Source organism: Nomascus leucogenys, chromosome 19 (genome assembly GCF_006542625.1).
Source record: "Nomascus leucogenys isolate Asia chromosome 19, Asia_NLE_v1, whole genome shotgun sequence".
Lineage (NCBI taxonomy): Eukaryota > Metazoa > Chordata > Mammalia > Primates > Hylobatidae > Nomascus > Nomascus leucogenys.
Genome location: NC_044399.1, coordinates 20,387,092 through 20,393,948, shown reverse-complemented (window position 1 = coordinate 20,393,948; position 6,857 = coordinate 20,387,092). Strand labels below are relative to the sequence as shown.

General features: G+C 36.2%; 1 long non-coding RNA gene across 1 annotated transcript; it reads right to left on the bottom strand.

Annotated features, from left to right (window-relative positions):
- Positions 1 to 2,260: 2,260 nt before the first annotated feature.
- On the bottom strand, positions 2,261 to 4,032 carry LOC105737917. The gene is made up of 2 exons (XR_001113610.2): positions 3,944 to 4,032; positions 2,261 to 3,549 (listed from the first exon to the last, which is right to left on the bottom strand). It is a non-coding gene; the product is annotated as an uncharacterized LOC105737917 (long non-coding RNA).
- Between the last annotated feature and the right edge of the window lie 2,825 nt (positions 4,033 to 6,857).

The window sequence follows — 6,857 nt, the reverse complement described above, 5'->3', positions numbered from 1 at the left end:
CTCTGTCTAGGATTCCGAGTACTGTGTTGAATAGGAGTGGTGAAAGAAGACATCCTTATCTTGTTCCAGTTTTCAAGAGGAAGGCTTCCAGCTTTTGTCCATACAGTATGATGTTGGCTGCTCCATTCCTATTCTTATTAACTTAACTTTATTCTTATATTTGAAGAATAATGACATGCTTTCAAAAGTCAAGGAAGTTTCATTCCCTTTCTTCCCATTTACACTCTATTTTCCCTACCTCTAAGTGGTTACTATTTTCTGGTTAATCCATCTTGTATTTCTTTTTTGTAATGATAAGTAGTTATATGTACCTTTTCTTATTTTCCTTTCATCCTTTCACAAAACTATATAGCATACTATATATAGTCTTATATATATCTACTCCAGATATAAGTACACACTAGTATAATCTAGGCATACTATATGTACTCCTCAGCACTTTGCTTTTTTAAATTATTGTTTCCTAAAAGTCACTCCATAACAGTTCATAGAGCTCATCCTTATTCCTTTTTCATAGCTGCACAGTACTCTGTTGTGTATATGCAACCAATCTCTTATGCTTCGACATGTAGGTAGTTTCCAACAGTTTTCAATGATAAATGATGTTACCACGGGTAGCGTTGTGCATATAAATTTCTGTGTCATTGGTGATATGTCCCCTAGGTAAATTTCTAGCAAAGGTATTTCTGAGTTGAAGAATAAGTACATACGCAGTTTTGTTAGAACTTGCCAAATTCCCCTCCATATGGGATTTATCCCATTTTGCAGATCCAACAGCAAAGTACAAAACGTCCTGTTTCCCACAGTCTTACCAACAGAGTGTATTGTCACACTTTTGAATGTTTGCCAATCTGTTGAGTAAGAAATGGTATCTCGGTATAGTTTTAATTTGCATTTCTCCTACTATGAGTGAGGGTAAACATCCTTTCTTATGGTTTAAGGTCATTTTCATAGCTCTGTGAATTGTCTGTGTTTTGCTCATTTTTCTAAGACTTTTTGGGCTTTTTTTTTTCTCTCGACTTTTGAATTTTTTCTAAAGCTAGAGATATTAGTCCTTTATCTGTGATACTTGTTACAAATATTTTCTCCTACTTTTATTGCCTCTGAATTTCAGGTCATAGTTAGAAAACCTTTCCCTAACTGAAGTTAAAGTGAAAGTCACCCATGTTTTCTTCTAGTACTTATGTGATTTTCTTTAGCCAACTTTGGTATTCACTTAATTCCCAAGGTGTTTTTGTTTTTGTTTTCCTCTGAAGATCTCTAACTTTTTTGTTAGTTCAGCTATTCATTTTGAAAAAGTCATGGGTGTTGATGAATGTGTTAATTAATTTGATTGTAATTATTACACAATGTATACATATATCAAATCATTATGTTGTACACCTTGGAAAGGTTCCACCTTTGTCAATTAAATATTTTTAAATAAAAATTATGTGAAATAAAATGAGCTTGGAAATAAATAAAGTATTTTGTCTAGCTGCTTCAGTGGTATTTATAGGGAGAATCATTCAGGGTATTGAGTCTGTCTTGCTGCTGGAAATATAAATAAGCTAATCTTTTCTCTGAAGCCCTACAAGAAGATCACATAGTTTAGCCATCCAATTCCTAAACCCATATTCTTACAACAACATGCTAATCCTTTTAGAAATGTGCTTTTGGGTCATCATACTATTTTATTTTAAAGCTATTAAAAATAAAAATGACCATCACACTATAATAGGTAAACTACACTTAACTCACTAAGCATTGCTGAAACCAGGTCTGTAAAGCGGTAAGGATTATTCAATGGGCAGTAATTAGCTGCCTTACAAATTTACTTATAACACCAGCAGGTTGCTTTTCTCTCCCATCTTTTTTTTTCTTGTTGATTTTTTAAGTGAACCATTATGTGTAAAATCAGATTTATCAAAGAAAAAAGATTTAACTTTATGTTGTGGAATGGTGCATGATAACTTTTCTAAAAGATGCTTTCTGTATTTGCTTAAAATAAAATACAGATTTAGATTAAATACCTAAATACAGATTACTTAGCTGAATATGTATTTTTTAGAGGAAAAACTTTAAGCAAAAGCAAGTTTAATTTGAAAATATGGTACTTGAATTCTTTATGTGACTAGCAAAATATTAAGACAATTCAAATTTTTCTCAAGATAAGAACCCAACAGAAGTATGCTATTCAGGATCAGTGATATTAGTTTAACAGACAAATGAAATTCAAATAATCTTAATAATTAATTGGAAATTTTAAATAGCCCTTATAAATGCACAAGTGTACTTTATTAGGAGGTTATTAACCATTATAAGGTACCCATATGGCTTTCTCTGTTCTTTAGACTTGATAAACCATGATAGCTCATACTGCACACATAGCTTTTTTATAGCCAAAAAAGTGCCAGTTTCACATAGCAGCATTTCCGTTTGTCGACAAAATTATAGATAAAAATGAAACTCAGATTTTTGGAAAATCCCTCTTTCTAGTCCCAATATCTGTTCCTGGACTTGATCTAGAGCAGTTGCTATTTCTGGCACTTGGAGCTTTTGAAGTCAGTTCCACAGACATTGCTCTGAGCAGGTCTATACCTATGTGCAGAGATTTTATGCAGGCTCTATCCAAGGAAACTTTAGTTTTCTGTCAGTTGATTTTGGGTTCCCTACCCTCCAAACTTCACTGTAAATTCTCTTATCTTCTGGATTTGGTAAAATGTTTTAGATGAACTGTTGGTTAAAAGAAAAAGCTGATCGTTTACCAGACAAAACATAATCATTGAAAATCATTGTAATTTTTAATAATTAACTATAAAACTCTGAAAACATATCTTCCCTTAAAATTTTTTTTCCCACAAAATCTTCCTAGAATTCGCATTGTATAAGGTGTATTCCTTCTTAATTTCCTAGTTTCTAGCTACTTCCAAGTGTCTCTGTTGCTGGAACTTTGCAGAGTGTTTGCTTAATAAATATTTGTGGACTGAAAGAAGAATCAGATTATAATAGACAGTATATGAGGACATGGCAAATCTCTTAGATCTAAAATGGTTCAGATGATGGCCTGATACCATATAATTTATAATTTAAGTAGATCATAATATGGAGCTACATCCATGTAAGTCTTTAGTTCTCAGGTGAGAAAGTTATTGTCTTCATAGTTGGCTGTGGATATGGTAGGACACATAGGCAGCAGTGCCAGGCTATTATTAAATTAATCTAAGAATGTGAAATATTTGAGGGCCAAGGTTATGGATAATATCAAAGGAAACTAAGTATACTGAAACTGCATGATGTCTGATGTGAAATATCTATAGAAAATTGGAAACTTCCTTCCTTTGCTCTGGCTCATGGTGGGTTTTAGACTGCATTTACCGACCTGGTTCCTGTCTGAAACTCACAACTATCTTATGGGGCAGGAGGCTCAGAAAGTCCCTGTCTTTTTGAGGGGTGAAGAATTTTAACCTCAGGAGGGTTTGTTGACCTTCTAAGGTTTTCCAGCATTATTGGCAGGTTTTGGACTGAAACACAGACTTCTAGACTCTTCATCAAGTGCTCTTTCTCATTCTAACATCAGGAGAAAAGAAAACAAGGCATAAGAAGAAAGAAGAAGAAGAAAGTTTAATTTCATAGGTTGTTACAAATGATAGGCTTATATTAAAAAGTATTTTAAAATGTAATAAATATGGTGAACTTTGTAATAGATTTCCTGGGAAAAGTTTCTAATGGTTCAATGCATTTACACATGTCAGTCTTCAAGATCCAGCCCTTCTCAGGTCTTTGGAGGCAGAAGAGGATAAAAAGAAGGCACCTGGGCCTAAAGCTCCCTGTTCAGGCATATTTCCACGTTCGATTCCAATGTCTGCACTAGCTGCCAGAACAGTCTTCCCAAAACACAAATCCAATCATGCCACACTCATTTAAAACCCTTCTGGTATTCTGCCCCAGCTTCATCTCCCACCTTTCAAACAGTCCACACTAAGGCTCTTTTATGTTTCTTTGTCTTTGCTTATGTGGCCCCTTCTACCTGGAAAAACAAAGAAGCAAAGAAACAAATCTACTTAGCCTCCAAGGTTCTGTTTTGATATCTTTTCTTCTGTGAAGACTTCCATGATCTTCCACCCTTACCTGTGTTTCTAAGACAGAATTAGGCCCACTCTTCTGAGTGTGCCCACAGACCACAGTGCTTACTTACAGATGACATTGCAATTGTGATGCAGGTCTATACATAAGTGCAGAGATTCTCTGCAGGCTCTATCCAAGGAAACCTTAGTTTTCTATCAGTTGATTTTGGGTTCCCAAAATGTGTGCACATACACATTTGAACTACATTTTGAGCTTCTCGCTGGCTGAGCCTTGTCTTCTTTCCACATGTTGCACAGTGCCAGCTCTTAGAAAATGATGAATTAATAAACTCAAGAAACAAATGCAACAGTCCCAGAAGAACCACAAGGTTTCTGGTCATCTGGGAGTTCTCTTTACAGAAGAGAATGTGAAGAGTGTCTCAAGTTCAAAGGAGTTTCATTTTGCTCTGACTTCTTATGTGGAGATTAAATACAAAAATGTTGAGGGTAGGGAAGAGTCCAAGGGAAGGCATGAGAGTTGCAGACATTGCAAAAGCTGAGGTCACTATAAACCTGGACTTTAAAGCTTTGTAAAGCTTTGAGTAACATTATTTCATTCTCTTAAAGAAGAAACCACAAGTAAAGTGAGTACCTGGCAGATAATTGATGCTTAACAAAAGTAAGGTCCCATCTCTGTGTACTTATCTGATGAAATGCAATCTACATTCTCCTTAAACTTATTCATTCCATTACTCAGCAAATGTTTACTGAGTATCTGCTCTCTGCCAGGCCTGTGTTGGCTCTTTTCCAAGAAGAATGTATGGAAGAGAACAAAAACAAGAGTAAATCCTTGGGAGATGTTTGCTGTCCAGCCTCTGTTATCTTCTATACATTCTTCTTGGAAGAGCTCATTTATTGTGGGGGTTTCATCTACTGAACACTGACCATTTTATCTCTCTCCCAGATCTCTCACCTGATTTGTATATCCAATGCCAATTAGCCATCTCTACCCACAAACGCAACATACCCATGGCTGACCCTGTTATCTTCCTCGCAATGCCTGATATTTTTCCCTTATCCCAGGAAATATCATCACCAGTCACTTATACTCCAAACCCTGGAATCGCCAACTTCAAATAATATTTGTTGAGTGTCTCCCTTGGACCTTGCACTAGGAGAATATTTTGATAAACGTTGTCTGATCTTTGTTTTTTTCTTTTTCTTTATACCAGTCCTTCACTCCCACTTCCCCATATCCAGCCTACTTAAATTTGATTTGTTTGATTCCTACAAAGCTTCTTTTCCCTCCTCCTCTTCTCCATAGCCAATGTCCTGATTAAAGTTTTCAAAACCTCTCACTTTTACCATTGGAATATCTTCCTCTTCTCAATGCTTCTAGAGAATTTTGTGAAGTCTCTGATGGCTCCTCTTTCTTGCAGAATGAAGTCTACCCTCAGTTTGCCATCCAGAGTCCTAAATGATCTGGTGACGACCCACTTACCTAGCCTTATCCTTCTGTGCCTTTCCCCACTCCAGAACCTTGATCTCCAGCAACAGTAATTAACTTATTTCTTTTTAAAAAATAGGCCCCAATATTTTTGACTATAGCATCTTGCTTGAGGTGTTGATCTCCTTGGAGGGCCTTTCTCCGTTTGAAATCTTGCATAGCCTGAAAGGTCCAGCTTCATCTCCTATCTTTCCTGTTTTTCAGTATCTCCTTAGACTATAGTAATGTTTCCTTCCCTTATACTTCCAGAGGGCTTTCTTTGTATCATGGTAGTCAAGCCACCCAGGAGAGCTCAGTGTAAGTTCTAGAGAAGACAGGCTCTATCTACAGTTCATCCATCTGGTTCCACTTCTAATTTCAAATGGGACATTATATAACTGATCATAATCCTTATGATTTTAGGTTATTATGTTCTGAATTTGTGAAGTGAGAACATCCCAAACCAATGACCCTCCAGGTGCTTTGCTGCTTGATTTAGTTAAAAAGGAAAAAGTTATTTGGAACACATAAATGTCCTGTGAAAACAAAACAAAGCCAAACCTTGTATGAAGTATGGTAGAATCATCATGGGAGTTTAAAGGAAAAGGGCAGGGAGTGGCTAACTAGGTTAGGGAGGTTTAGCTGGAGAGAATAATAAAATGAAATAACTAGAGCAGTGATAACATCAAGGCAGGTTCTTAAGCAATTTTCATGCCGTTTGTTGGGGTACATTAGGTAATTGTCCTACTTTGTCCCAGCTGGTGTGAAGCAAAATAACTTGGCAATGATTACCACACCAAAACATGAAGGCAATAGAGGTTGTAGGTATTGTTAGAACTTCATCTAGAGTTAGAGGAGGTTTGACCCAGGGTAAAAATCAACAGACTGAAAAAATACAGGAAATAGAGGATAATTTGATTCTCTCTATAGAGTCTATTATTTTCTATATACAGAAAATAGGGCAAAACAATAACAAAAACTATGTTTTCTCATTTACAGTTTACCTCTTGGAATACGTAGAAAATCACTTCAAAACTGGTTTTCTAGTAAAGCCGTGCACACTAAAGTAACTGACACTTGAAGTCATTCAGACAGTGGAAGATAAAACCATCCACTGAAAACCTGTGGTGCCATTGAAACAAGCAAACATGTCTCACCTCAAGATGCTATTGAGTTATGAGGTCAGATAATATCTGCTCTGTACAGCGCTTCCATCCTCTGTCCCCTGCCACCCTGCCCAGGTAGTCTCTTTCTTCTCTCGCCTCCCATAGTCTCATGGGCATATATCAATTGCAACATTTTCCAGACTGCCTTTAATTGTGTTT